Here is a 14466-nt window from a genome sequence, read left to right on the forward strand (position 1 = left end):
CAAGTTAATCATTAAATTAATTTGATGCTTTCAGCACAGAATTTAGTCACACAGTCAGGACAGCATCTGGTTTACCTTCATCAGTAAACATGTTTATGTAGTACATAGTAACAGTGTGGCTGAGTCCTCTGGTTCAAATCAGTTCCACTACATTTGGAGATGTAAGTCTTAACCTTTCACATGCATCGGGAAGGAAAATACAACCAACATTTAAATGTCTTAATTAGATTTATTTGAAGTGTCTTAATGAGCTGCTGAATGTGAAAGTTAGCAAATGTGGATTTTTACTGGCCAACAGTTACAGTGTTGGCTAATTACTCTTTACTCTGAGTTGTTGAAACAAATCTTGGCTGTTGTCTGTTGTTGGTTAATCTGATTCCTGAGGAGCAGTAGTGCCAAAAGTAAACCAAAGCTAACACAGCCAAAGTCAAACCTGGTGTCTCAGAGCCAACTAAAACTATGCCCTAAAGGCTTTTTATATAGAGTCCTGGCACACTGGCCCAGGTGTTGCCAGTGTCACTGATTGTAAACGGGAACTCCGCCTCTCCATTACCTGCAAACAAGACACACATGAGCCAAAAGGAAGGCAGGGTGCAGTGGGTCGTCACGCAGGGGTTTTGGCTTTTTTGCCTTTCTGCTAACTTTACTCATATTGGTTGATATTAAAAAGACTTGCTATTAATGATCAAGGCTTTTTTAATATCATGGATTAGGTGTTCTTTTTATTTATGCTTTTTCTGGGGTCTATGATGGATATTTTGGAATTAAAATTGCATAAATTAAGATCTGATTAAAAATATTAGTCTCACACGTTGCATTAATTTAATTCAAAAATGAGTCAGGTAGGTGTTAAGTAGAAATACACCAGAATAGTGAAATTAATCTTGCATTTATCGTCTAATCATGATCACATGTTCAGCGCTCATAAAAAATATATTTGGAAAACAAAAATATTTGTGCTTATTATTTTGTGTATTTATTACAGAGGAAAAAACATGACACTCTTCCTCATCACTTCCATCCAACCATGTCTGTCAGGACTCATTTTAAGCTGCGTACAGGATGATTCAATCAGTCGGCAGAACACACACATGCATCTGCTCCAGTGGCAATGAATGAAAACATCTGGCTGTGTTACTATGCATACTGAAATAGGAAAATAAAATAAGAAAGAGGAGGAGTGTGTGTGTGTGTGTGTGTGTGTGTGTGTGTGTGTGTGAGAGAGAGAGAGAAAGAGAGAGCTTGAGAGAAGCTGAGCTTTATTCAAAGTGACTTGAAACAAACTGCAGCAATAAGGGCAAACTAGTGCACAGTTATGTTTACGTGAGCGTTATTTTGTATGCATTTGTACAGTTCGATAACTGTGAGAATACACTGATAGCATTTAGCTCTAGTAACAGGCATTTGTACCAGTCAGCATGAAAAATCAAGGGAAAGAACTAGTATGTAAACTGAAACTGTACAGTATATGTGTGTGTGTGCCTGTGTGTGTGTTTATGCTCGAGTGTATGAATAAATGAGTCAGTTTTTTGATGCAATTATTTGATGCTCAAAGCAGGTTTATTTAATTAATATCCAGTTTATTTCCAGTTAGTTCTGCTGCGACCGGTTGGGGTGAGAGAAGGAAGACATTTGTTGTAGGTCTGATTGAAGGACTGATGTGATGGTAAGTTGACTGCTGCTCCGCTTTGAATATTGAGAGATTAGCTAATGGAATTTAAGCCAGACTGTGCCCAACTTTAAGACCATGTTCACTGGTTGTTTTTGTTGTTATTATTTTGGTCTTTTTTTTTTTTCACAAGAATTTCTAGCTCCCCTAGAATTTTGGCCACCCAAACAATCAGACGATTGCTGAGAAAGCACAAAGTTTTCTCCCCCTGTGCTATTCATGTCAGTGCAGGAGGCTCTCCTTGAGAGGCCAGTGTTGAAAAAGGGATGCTTCAAAACCTCCGAGGGTGTTATGCGCTGATTTGCATCCAAGGCCAACATCTGTTTGATTAGCCTTACTAATAATTGTTGGCCATTTTCAGGTCCTCGCCTAACCTTCAGTAGTTGTTCGAGGTCATCGAGATGCTTAAGTTTTATATATCGAGTTTCCTTGGATTGATAATCTGTCTCGTATTGAAATTGTTCTTTGGTCTTAAATGTCCAGTGCTGTTCGTTGTAGTTATCTTCGATGAAGTAGCAATCAGAGTACACGCCAGACTCTAGAAGATGATCTGGTAGCTGACCCTGAGTTTCAATTATGAATCTCAAAACATCATAATCGTCTTCCCCAGGATAGAGAGGCACCCCTGTAGCAAGCTCTACAGCTACCAGCCCCAGAGCCCACATTGCTTCACCATATGGAGTGCCAAGCATAATCTCAGGTGCACAATAACCAATTGTCCCCACAGCACCACCAGTAGTCACTGCAGAAGTGTTGCATGCGATGCCAAAGTCTATAAGTTTGACTTTGACGAGAGACTCATGGCGGTTCACAACCATTATGTTGACAGGTTTGAGGTCAGCATGCACTATTCCCACAGAACCCAGGTGGAACAGAGCATTTGCGAGCTGATGCAAAATGGGACTGAGTTCTCTTATTGGGGGACCTTGGTTATTCCGGTCCCCTATGTAGTCCGACAGGTTTTGGTCGAGGAGTTCAAAATTTAAGCAAATACGCTCTCCATCGAGGAAATAGCCGTTCCACTCAACAATGTTGCACCTGTCTGGATCCAAGCGTCGCAGCTGCTCCAGGATGAAAATTTCCTGTTTTGCCTGTTGCAGAACTTCAGGGTCGCTCTTGTTGACTTTAATAGCCACAGTTTGGTTGTTTTTTGTATCGCGACATTTAGTTACAACACCAAAGCTTCCTTCTCCAAGGAAAGCCTCCACCACGTGGTGATCTCCCAAAATTGTCCCTTCCATTATTTCAAGCTCATCTGAGCTGAAGGATGGGTTGGCTGACATGGTGTAACGTGTCTGTTTGTTTTGTGAATTGGTGAGAAACAAAACTGAACTTGTTTTGGTTTCTGTCATAAAATGCTCTCAAAACTTCTCGAAAGGGTTTTTGTTGCTGTCAGGTCAATGTCCGTTAAGCCATAAAGTATAATAGGTGAGCGCTCCTACTTAACGGTTTTGGGATCAAAGCAAAGCTGCCACGTCAGAAAGGATCAAAGCAAAGTTACCGCGCACACACGTGTTTGTTTGTGTAATATTGTTCACACTAAATTTGACCCTAATCAATTTAATATGAGTCAATCAAAGAAAATGTTAGTTTTAGAGAATTTTAAAATTACGAAACTGACAGTTACAAAACTTTTTGTTCGTTTGTTTGTATTGGGGTTTTTTGGGTTTTGTTTTTTTTTGCATACCATGTCAAGCTTTTCTGTCATGTTGTAGATTTCAGAGTAAACAAGAAATTGATTAAAATGTTCTATTTTATTTTAACAATCATCAACTTCATATCCAGGTTTCGTGAGGATGCTTGATAGATCTTTGAAAAATCGTGATATTGTAGTGCGTGGATTTCGGATTTGGTGCTTAAATCTTCGTGAAACTGTAACCGTATTTCATTCACCACAAATAACTATCTGATTGAATAGTTTTCTTATCAGATAGAGAAATAAAATGAGTCGCAAGATCTAAAACCAACATTTCTCTGGCTGGGCTGCCTTGTACCTCTGCACGTCAGTCTTTTTTCAATGTGTGACCCCCACCCCCTCCCCGAACAGTCGGAGATGAGTGCACTAACGTGCCTGGAGGCATAGCTGGTGTAACGTGCGGTGGAGATGAAGCCAGCCGCGGAGGTGTGCAGGTGGATAGCGAATGAGCAACAGCTTCTGACTTTCCAAAAAGTACTCATTTATTTACAATATCAAAAATAAAAGTGCTACCTCTACCACACATTACTAAAGAGCACACTAGTCCGCGTACACACGGGAGGATCCATTACAGGAGGAGTGCGAAGAAGAACAAAAAAGGGGGTGACACCAGTTGTGAGACAGGAGGCGCCGCCATGTGGTGATACACTGCATTACGATAGCAACTGTTACACTGGACTGGCCATCGGGCATACCGGGCATTTGCCCAGTGATTTTTCGCTTTTATGGGCCGACGTTTTTTTGTTTGTTTGTTTTTAACGGTATAAACAATGAAAGGTGGTGGTTTGGCCAGTTGGTCATGATCGACTCTGGGCTGGACCAATTACAGCGGTCGAACTTTAAAGTTCAACCGATTTGTCCCGAACTTCAGCAAAAAACAAAAAAACAAACAAAAACAAAACACAAAGCTGGAGTTATTCTGTGTCTTTACGCTGCACAGCTGCCTCTTCTTCTCTCATTCTCTCCCCCTCCATCTCCTGCTGCTACTTCAATCATGAAACTGATCAATGATCTGCTGATCGGTTCTGGTGTCCTTAGTCTGTTTATCCTTGCGCTAAACAACAGCAGCACGTTTAAGCTTGATAAGCTGTTGTTGTAATTTATTTAATATTACTTTCTAGTATCAACTGACGTTTGCTGGCGCCACAGCCGTAAAGGTGCTGCTCAACACACAGTCAACACACAGTTTCTCATTTAAAATGTCTAGGTTTTAATAAATACAACCGAATCTTACAACCAAAGTGGTCATCTCATGTAAAAATATATAAAAATTCATTATTGTATATAGTAAATATTAAGTCTAATATATGCCCTAATAAGCTATAGTACTTTTTCCTTTGGGAAGGTACCATGTGTGCAGTCTGCAATTCTGTTGCGGAAAGATGTTGAATCTATTTATTTACTGTAGAAAAATAATTGGTTTCTGTTCATTTGTTTTACCCTGGCAATAAATTAAAGTCGTTTACGTTGATTAAGCATCATTAGGCGGAGGGTGGGTGGGGGTTCCCTATTTTTGCTGGGAGTTGGCAACTCTGCTAGTTAGGTATATGTAATTATTGATTAGGTTGTTTGATATTTCCGGTAAGTACTGTTTAAAATACCAGAATAGGGAGGATGGTGTAGGTTTAAGTTTATTAGATTGATACATATATACCAACAGGACAGCATACATCACTGTCACAACAGCATTTGTTTTCAATCAGAGGCTTTATGGCTTTTCCTATAATTCCTGGTGGGACGTTCTCTAGTCAAAATGCCCGGGCTGATTTTTTTGTCCCAGTCCAGTCCTGCTTGTTCATCAAAGTCAATCACTGAAAGAAAAAAAAGTTCACCGTCTCTTTGAATTTGCAGTGATGGTCATTGCTACTCCCCTCCAGTTGGAGGCGCTGTTGGACCAACAAACAGTGGTGGTTTTCAATGGAACGAGAGGACAGAGAGACCGTGTTTGACGCTTTTATAAGCTGTAAAAACGTGATGTGTGAGTGTGTGTGCTGTGTGTATATTTCTGTGGAGAGGAGAAAGAGCGTAAAAAGACTGGGTCCCGCTGTATTACTCAGGCTGCACTACAGCGTCTATTCACAGGCGCGATCCCACTACTGAGCGGCACGGGGGCTTTGACCTGCTCCGTTTCCGACCTGGGCCGGTGCACCCCTCCTTAGGCGACCTGGTGGTCCCGAGCTCCCCCAGGAGAACCATATCGATGCCGAACTTAGTGCGGACACCCGATCGGCATAGTCCGCTGCAGCTCAGAGCTCCTGAGCTCAAACGATCCGCCAGCCTCAGCCTCCCGGTAGCTTGGATTACAGGCGCGCGCCACCGCACCCGGCGAGAAGTGTTCTTGTTCATGCAGGCTTTAAGGTGCTACACGTGACGTCATCAGGAAACAGTGCTGCAGATAGCAGCCAAAAACATTATCCTTCAGCATAGCTGGACTGGCCATCGGGCATACCGGGCATTTGCCCAGTGGACCGATGGTGATTTTTCACTTTTACGTTTTTTTGTTTGTTTGTTTTTAACCGTATAAACAATGAAAGGTGGTGGTTTGGCCAGTTGGTCATGATCGACTCTGGGCTGGACCAATTACAGCGGTCGAACTTTAAAGTTCAACCGATTTGTCCCGAACTTCAGCAAAAAACAACAACAAAAAACAAAAAAACACAAAGCTGGAGTTATGCTGTGTCTTTACGCTGCACAGCTTCCTCTTCTTCTCTCATTCTCTCCCCCTCCATCTCCTGCTGCTACTTCAATCATGAAACTGATCAATGATCTGCTGATCGGCTTTGGTGTCCTTAGTCCTGTCTCGTCTGTTTATCGTCGTGCTAAACAACAGCAGCACGTTTAAGCTTGATAAGCTGTTGACCAATATCTAGTGAGAGGGAAACATGAAGATGAAACCAGGGGTTCCTTACTGAATCATCAGAGTTGAACAGGTGATGGAGAAACAGGGTTACCTGGAAGGGAAGTTATGAACTGTTTCTGAGAGACAAATTACACCAGCATCCTTTTCTAAGTAGCTGACAGCTGGTAACTGTGCAGGGGCGGGTCTAGCAAAGTTTTGCCAGGGGGCCAGGTAGGGCATTAACAGGGAAAGGGGGGCACAGAGAAATACTTTTCTTTCTTATTCTCATTTAAAATGTCTAGGTTTTAATAAATACAACTGAATCTTACAACCAAAGTGGTCATCTGATGTAAAATATGTAAAAAAAATCCATTATTGTATATAGTAAATATTAAGTCTAATATATGCCCTAATAAGCTATAGTACTTTTTCCTTTGGGAAGGTACCATGTGTGCAGTCTGCAATTCTGTTGCGGAAAGATGTTGAATCTATTTATTTACTGTAGAAAAATAATTGGTTTCTGTGCATTTGTTTTACCCTGGCAATAAATTAAAGTCAATTACGTTGATTAAGCATCATTAGGCGGAGGGTGGGGGGCGGTTCCCTATTTTTTTACTGGGAGTTGGCAACCCTGCTAGTTAGGTATATGTAATTATTGATTAGGTTGTTTGATATTTCCGGTAAGTACTGTTTAAAATACCAGAATAGGGAGGATGGTGTAGGTTTAAGTTTATTAGATTGATACATATATACCAACAGGACAGCGTACATCACTGTCACAACAGCATTTGTTTTCATTCAGAGGCTTTATGGCTTTTCCTATAATACCTGGTGGGCCGTTCTCTAGTCAAAATGCCCGGGCTGATTTTTTTGTCCCAGTCCAGTCCTGCCTGGAGGATACCGTTTTAATGAGTGTTCAAACGAAAAATATAAGGAGTCTTGAAGAAGGATTTGTATTTTTTCACAATGGGGGATGCACAATCTGTACATTTTGTAAATATTCTAAATATTCTTAATTATTTAAACATCTTCCAGTACCCTGCTCTGTTTGCACAATAACAACACAGCAGTAGCAGTAATGCGAGTTATTTCCCTCAAGTGAAAGCTTTAAATGTTAGCCCGATGCTTAACTAGTCAACATAAGGCTTTCTGATTGAAGGCTAAAAGCGGCGTTGTCACCAAATAAATAGAATATTGATTATATTTTTGTGTATTGCTGCAGCTTCTCCAAGTATTAACTTGGTGCTTTTGGCAACCTTAGGGGGAAATAATGGTAATATGACTGATCCATATGGACACAAAGAATAGCCACTTTTTTGTGCTACCGAAGTTCCCTCGCTTTCATTCAAAATCTGTTTATCGTTAAAAAACTTAAACATAATTGCCTCAATCTCACATTGAGGCCTATCAGCCACTGAGACAGTAGACAAATGACTATTTCATACCTTAAGGCTGCTTGTTTATTTAAGGGAGATGAACAATACATTATAATTGTACATAATGTCACAGATGATAGATTAAATAGGTTTTTGAAAGATGCTTGTGCATCTAAAGTGTTGAATTGAACTGAGTATGTCATCTGTTCAAAGCCTCTCCCAGTCAGTGCTGTTCTCTGTGCCTGTCTTACTGTACATGATGTTATTAGCACAAACACTTTAAAGGTGATAACTTAGGACTTCAACAATAACACAGACTGCAATGTAGTTAAGCGTCTTACAGTTAGTTTTGAATGAACTTAAAAAACAACACAAGCCAAGATCTGTCTCCTCCTATTTTTTGTGTCACATAAGAAAGAAGCATCAATATCTGATGAGAAGACTTATTAATTTGGCCTTTCACATGGTCTTACTGAGGTGATGAAGTGAAATATGCATCCTTTTTTTGGTAATGTGCTGGAAAAGTTTGAAAATGGACATTGAAGGTGCTTACAAAGTGCTTGAATTTGACCCTGAAAAAGGTTTATGAACCCAGAAAAAGTCACACTTGGAGTAAAAACCTCTCATAGCAAGTTAATCATTAAATTAATTTGATGCTTTCAGCACAGAATTTAGTCACACAGTCAGGACAGCATCTGGTTTACCTTCATCGGTAAACATGTTTATGCAGTACATAGTAACAGTGTGGCTGCGTCCTCTGGTTCAAATCAGTTCCACTACATTTGGAGATGTAAGTCTTAACCTTTCACATGCATCGGGAAGGAAAATACAACCAACATTTAAATGTCTTAATTAGATTTATTTGAAGTGTCTTAATGAGCTGCTGAATGTGAAAGTTAGCAAATGTGGATTTTTACTGGCCAACAGTTACAGTGTTGGCTAATTACTCTTTACTCTGAGTTGTTGAAACAAATCTTGGCTGTTGTTTGTTAATCTGATTCCTGAGGAGCAGTAGTGCCAAAAGTAAACCAAAGCTAACACAGCCAAAGTCAAACCTGGTGTCTCAGAGCCAACTAAAACTATGCCCTAAAGGCTTTTTATATAGAGTCCTGGCACACTGGCCCAGGTGTTGCCAGTGTCACTGATTGTAAACGGGAACTCCGCCTCTCCATTACCTGCAAACAAGACACACATGAGCCAAAAGGAAGGCAGGGTGCAGTGGGTCGTCACGCAGGGGTTTTGGCTTTTTTGCCTTTCTGCTAACTTTACTCATATTGGTTGATATTAAAAAGACTTGCTATTAATGATCAAGGCTTTTTTAATATCATGGATTAGGTGTTCATTTTATTTATGCTTTTTCTGGGGTCTATGATGGATATTTTGGAATTAAAATTGCATAAATTAAGATCTGATTAAAAATATTAGTCTCACACGTTGCATTAATTTAATTCAAAAATGAGTCAGGTAGGTGTTAAGTAGAAATACACCAGAATAGTGAAATTAATCTTGCATTTATCGTCTAATCGTGATCACATGTTCAGCGCTCAAAAATATATTTGGAAAACAAAAATATTTGTGCTTATTATTTTGTGTATTTATTACAGAGGAAAAAACATGACACTCTTCCTCATCACTTCCATCCAACCATGTCTGTCAGGACTCATTTTAAGCTGCGTACAGGATGATTCAATCAGTCGACAGAACACACACATGCATCTGCTCCAGTGGCAATGAATGAAAACATCTGGCTGTGTTACTATGCATACTGAAATAGGAAAATAAAATAAGAAAGAGGAGGAGTGTGTGTGTGTGTGAGTGTGTGTGAGAAAGAGAGAGCTTGAGAGAAGCTGAGCTTTATTCAAAGTGACTTGAAACAAACTGCAGCAATAAGGGCAAACTAGTGCACAGTTATGTTTGCGTGAGCGTTATTTGTATGCATTTGTACAGTTCGATAACTGTGAGAATACACTGATAGCATTTAGCTCTAGTAACAGGCATTTGTACCAGTCAGCATGAAAAATCAAGGGAAAGTACTAGTATGTAAACTGGAACTGTACAGTATATGTGTGTGTGTGCCTGTGTGTGTGTTTATGCTCGAGTGTATGAATAAATGAGTCAGTTTTTTGATGCAATTATTTGATGCTCAAAGCAGGTTTATTTAATTAATATCCAGTTTATTTCCAGTTAGTTCTGCTGCGACCGGTTGGGGTGAGAGAAAGGAAGACATTTGTTGTAGGTCTGATTGAAGGACTGATGTGATGGTAAGTTGACTGCTGCTCCGCTTTGAATATTGAGAGATTAGCTAATGGAATTTAAGCCAGACTGTGCCCAACTTTAAGACCATGTTCACTGGTTGTTTTTGTTGTTATTATTTTGGTCTTTTTTTTTTTTCACAAGAATTTCTAGCTCCCCTAGAATTTTGGCCACCCAAACAATCAGACGATTGCTGAGAAAGCACAAGGTTTTCTCCCCCTGTGCTATTCATGTCAGTGCAGGGGGCTCTCCTTGAGAGGCCAGGGTCAAAAAAGGGATGCTTCAGAACTTCCGAGGGTGTTATGCGCTGATTTGCATCCAAGGCCAACATCTGTTTGATTAGCCTTACTAATAATTGTTGGCCGTTTTCAGGTCCTTGCCTAACCTTCAGTAGTTGTTTGAGGTCATCCAGACGCTTAAGTTTTATATATCGTGTTTCCTTGGATTGATAATCTGTCTCGTATTGAAATTGTTCTTTGGTCTTAAATGTCCAGTGCTGTTCGTTGTAGTTATCTTCGATGAAGTAGCAATCAGTGTACACGCCAGAATCTAGAAGATGATCTGGTAGCTGACCCTGAGTTTCAATTATGAATCTCAAAACATCATAATCGTCTTCCCCAGGATAGAGAGGCACCCCGTAGCAAGCTCTACAGCTACCAGCCCCAGAGCCCACATGTCAATTGCTTCATCACATGGAATGCCAAGCATAACCTCGGGTGCACAATAACCAACCGTCCCCACACGGTCACCAGGAATCAGTGCAGAAGAGGGACATGCGAGGCCAAAGTCTATAAGTTTGATTTTGACGAGAGACTCATGGCGGTTCACAACCATTATGTTGACAGGTTTGAGGTCAGCATGCACTATTCCCACAGAACCCAGGTGGAACAGAGCATTTGCGAGCTGATGCAAGATTGGCCTGAGTTCTCTTATTGGGGACCTTGGTTATTCCGGTCCCCTATGTAGTCCGACAGGCTTTGGTCGAGGAGTTCAAAATTTAAGCAAATACGCTCTCCATCGAGGAAATAGCCGTTCCATTCAACAATGTTGCACCTGTCTGGATCCAAGCATCGCAGCTGCTCCAGGATAAAAATTTCCAGTTTGGCCTGTTGCAGAACTTCAGGGTCGCTCTTGTTGACTTTAATAGCCACAGTTTGGTTATTTGTTGTATCGCGGCATCTGGTTACCAAACCGAAGCCTCCTTCTCAAGGAAAGCCTACCGTGGTGTGCTCCCAAAATTGTCCCGCCGTTATTCAATCATCTTCAGAGGAAGATGGGTTGGCTGAGGTGTTGACGTGTCCTTTTGAGAAATTCAACTGAGCTTTGGAAACTGCAGTTGAATTTTTGCGATCCATGACTTTCCCAGCTTGAAGGCTGCTGAGAGAGCACAAAGGTTTTCTCCCCCTGTGCTATTCATGTCAGTGCAGGGGGCTCTCCTTGAGAGGCCAGTGTCAAAAAAGGGATGCTTCAAAACCTCCGAGGGTGTTATGCACTGATTTGCATCCAAGGCCAACATCTGTTTGATTAGCCTTACTAATAATTGTTGGCCGTTTTCAGGTCCTCGCCTAACCTTCAGTAGTTGTTTGAGGTCATCCAGACGCTTAAGTTTTATATATCGTGTTTCCTTGGATTGATAATCTGTCTCGTATTGAAATTGTTCTTTGGTCTTAAATGTCCAGTGCTGTTCGTTGTAGTTATCTTCGATGAAGTAGCAATCAGTGTACACGCCAGAATCTAGAAGATGATCTGGTAGCTGACCCTGAGTTTCAATTATGAATCTCAAAACATCATAATCGTCTTCCCCAGGATAGAGAGGCACCCCTGTAGCAAGCTCTACAGCTACCAGCCCCAGAGCCCACATTGCTTCACCATATGGAGTGCCAAGCATAATCTCAGGTGCACAATAACCAATTGTCCCCACAGCACCACCAGTAGTCACTGCAGAAGTGTTGCATGCGATGCCAAAGTCTATAAGTTTGACTTTGACGAGAGACTCATGGCGGTTCACAACCATTATGTTGACAGGTTTGAGGTCAGCATGCACTATTCCCACAGAACCCAGGTGGAACAGAGCATTTGCAAGCTGATGCAAAATTGGCCTGAGTTCTCTTATTGGGAGACCCTGCGTTATTCCGGTCCCCTATGTAGTCCGACAGGTTTTGGTCGAGGAGTTCAAAATTTAAGCAAATACGCTCTCCATCGAGGAAATAGCCGTTCCACTCAACAATGTTGCACCTGTCTGGATCCAAGCGTCGCAGCTGCTCCAGGATGAAAATTTCCAGTTTTGCCTGTTGCAGAATTTCAGGGTCGCTCTTGTTGACTTTAATAGCAACAGTTTGGTTGTTTTTTGTATCGCGACATTTAGTTACAACACCAAAGCTTCCTTCTCCAAGGAAAGCCTCTACCACGTGGTGATCTCCCAAAATTGTCCCTTTAGATATTTCAAGCTCATCTGAGCCGAAGGATGGGTTGGCTGACATGATGTAACGTGTCTTGCTTGTTTTGTGAATTGGTGAGAAACAAAACTGCACTTGTTTTGGTTTCTGTCATAAAATGCTCTCAAAACTTCTCGAAAGGGTTTTTGTTGCTGTCAGGTCAATGTCCGTTAAGCCATAAAGTATAATAGGTGAGCGCTCCTACTTAACGGTTTTGGGATCAAAGCAAAGCTGCCACGTCAGAAAGGATCAAAGCAAAGTTACCGCGCACACACGTGTTTGTTTGTGTAATATTGTTCACACTAAATTTGACCCTAATCAATTTAATATGAGTCAATCAAAGAAAATGTTAGTTTTAGAGAATTTTAAAATTACGAAACTGACAGTTACAAAACTTTTTGTTCGTTTGTTTGTATTGGGGTTTTTTGGGTTTTGTTTTTTTTGCATACCATGTCAAGCTTTTCTGTCATGTTGTAGATTTCGGAGCAAACAAGAAATTGATTAAAATGTTCTATTTTATTTTAACAATCATCAACTTCATATCCAGGTTTCGTGAGGATGCTTGATAGATCTTTGAAAAATCGTGATATTGTAGTGCGTGGATTTCGGATTTGGTGCTTAAATCTTCGTGAAACTGTAACCGTATTTCATTCACCACAAATAACTATCTGATTGAATAGTTTTCTTATCAGATAGAGAAATAAAATGAGTCGCAAGGTCTAAAACCAACATTTCTCTGGCTGGGCTGCCTTGTACCTCTGCACGTCAGTCTGTTTCAATGTGTGACCCCCACCCCCTCCCCGAACAGTCGGAGATGAGTGCACTAACGTGCCTGGAGGCATAGCTGGTGTAACGTGCGGTGGAGATGAAGCCAGCCGCTGAGGTGTGCAGGTGGATAGCGAATGAGCAACAGCTTCTGACTTTCCAAAAAGTACTCATTTATTTACAATATCAAAAATAAAAGTGCTACCTCTACCACACATTACTAAAGAGCACACTAGTCCGCGCACACACGGGAGGATCCATTACAGGAGGAGTGCGAAGAAGAACAAAAAAGGGGGTGACACCAGTCGTGAGACAGGAGGCGCCGCCATGTGGTGATACACTGCATTACGATAGCAACTGTTACACTGGACTGGCCATCGGACATACCGGGCATTTGCCCAGTGATTTTTCGCTTTTATGGGCCAACGTTTTTTTTGTTTGTTTGTTTTTAACGGTATAAACAATGAAAGGTGGTGGTTTGGCCAGTTGGTCATGATCGACTCTGGGCTGGACCAATTACAGCGGTCGAACTTTAAAGTTCAACCGATTTGTCCCGAACTTCAGCAAAAACAAAACAAAAAAACAAACAAAAACAAAACACAAAGCTGGAGTTATTCTGTGTCTTTACGCTGCATAGCTACCTCTTCTTCTCTCATTCTCTCCCCCTCCATCTCCTGCTGCTACTTCAATCATGAAACTGATCAATGATCTGCTGATCGGTTTTGGTGTCCTTAGTCTGTTTATAGTCGCGCTAAACAACAGCAGCACGTTTAAGCTTGATAAGCTGTTGTTGTAATTTATTTAATATTACTTTCTAGTATCAACTGACGTTTGCTGGCGCCACAGCCGTAAAGGTGCTGCTCAACACACAGTCAACACACAGTTTCTCATTTAAAATGTCTAGGTTTTAATAAATACAACCGAATCTTACAACCAAAGTGGTCATCTCATGTAAAAATATATAAAAATTCATTATTGTAAATAGTAAATATTAAGTCTAATATGCCCTAATAAGCTATAGTACTTTTTCCTTTGGGAAGGTACCATGTGTGCAGTCTGCAATTCTGTTGCGGAAAGATGTTGAATCTATTTATTTACTGTAGAAAAATAATTGGTTTCTGTGCATTTGTTTTACCCTGGCAATAAATTAAAGTCGATTACGTTGATTAAGCATCATTAGGCGGAGGGTGGGGGGCGGTTCCCTATTTTTGCTGGGAGTTGGCAACTCTGCTAGTTAGGTATATGTAATTATTGATTAGGTTGTTTGATATTTCCGGTAAGTACTGTTTAAAATACCAGAATAGGGAGGATGGTGTAGTTTTAAGTTTATTAGATTGATACATATATACCAACAGGACAGCGTACATCACTGTCACAACAGCATTTGTTTTCATTCAGAGGCTTTATGGCTTTTCCTATAATTCCTGGTGGGC

This window comes from Simochromis diagramma, unplaced genomic scaffold (genome assembly GCF_900408965.1).
Source record: "Simochromis diagramma unplaced genomic scaffold, fSimDia1.1 OVJJ01000481.1, whole genome shotgun sequence".
NCBI lineage: Eukaryota > Metazoa > Chordata > Actinopteri > Cichliformes > Cichlidae > Simochromis > Simochromis diagramma.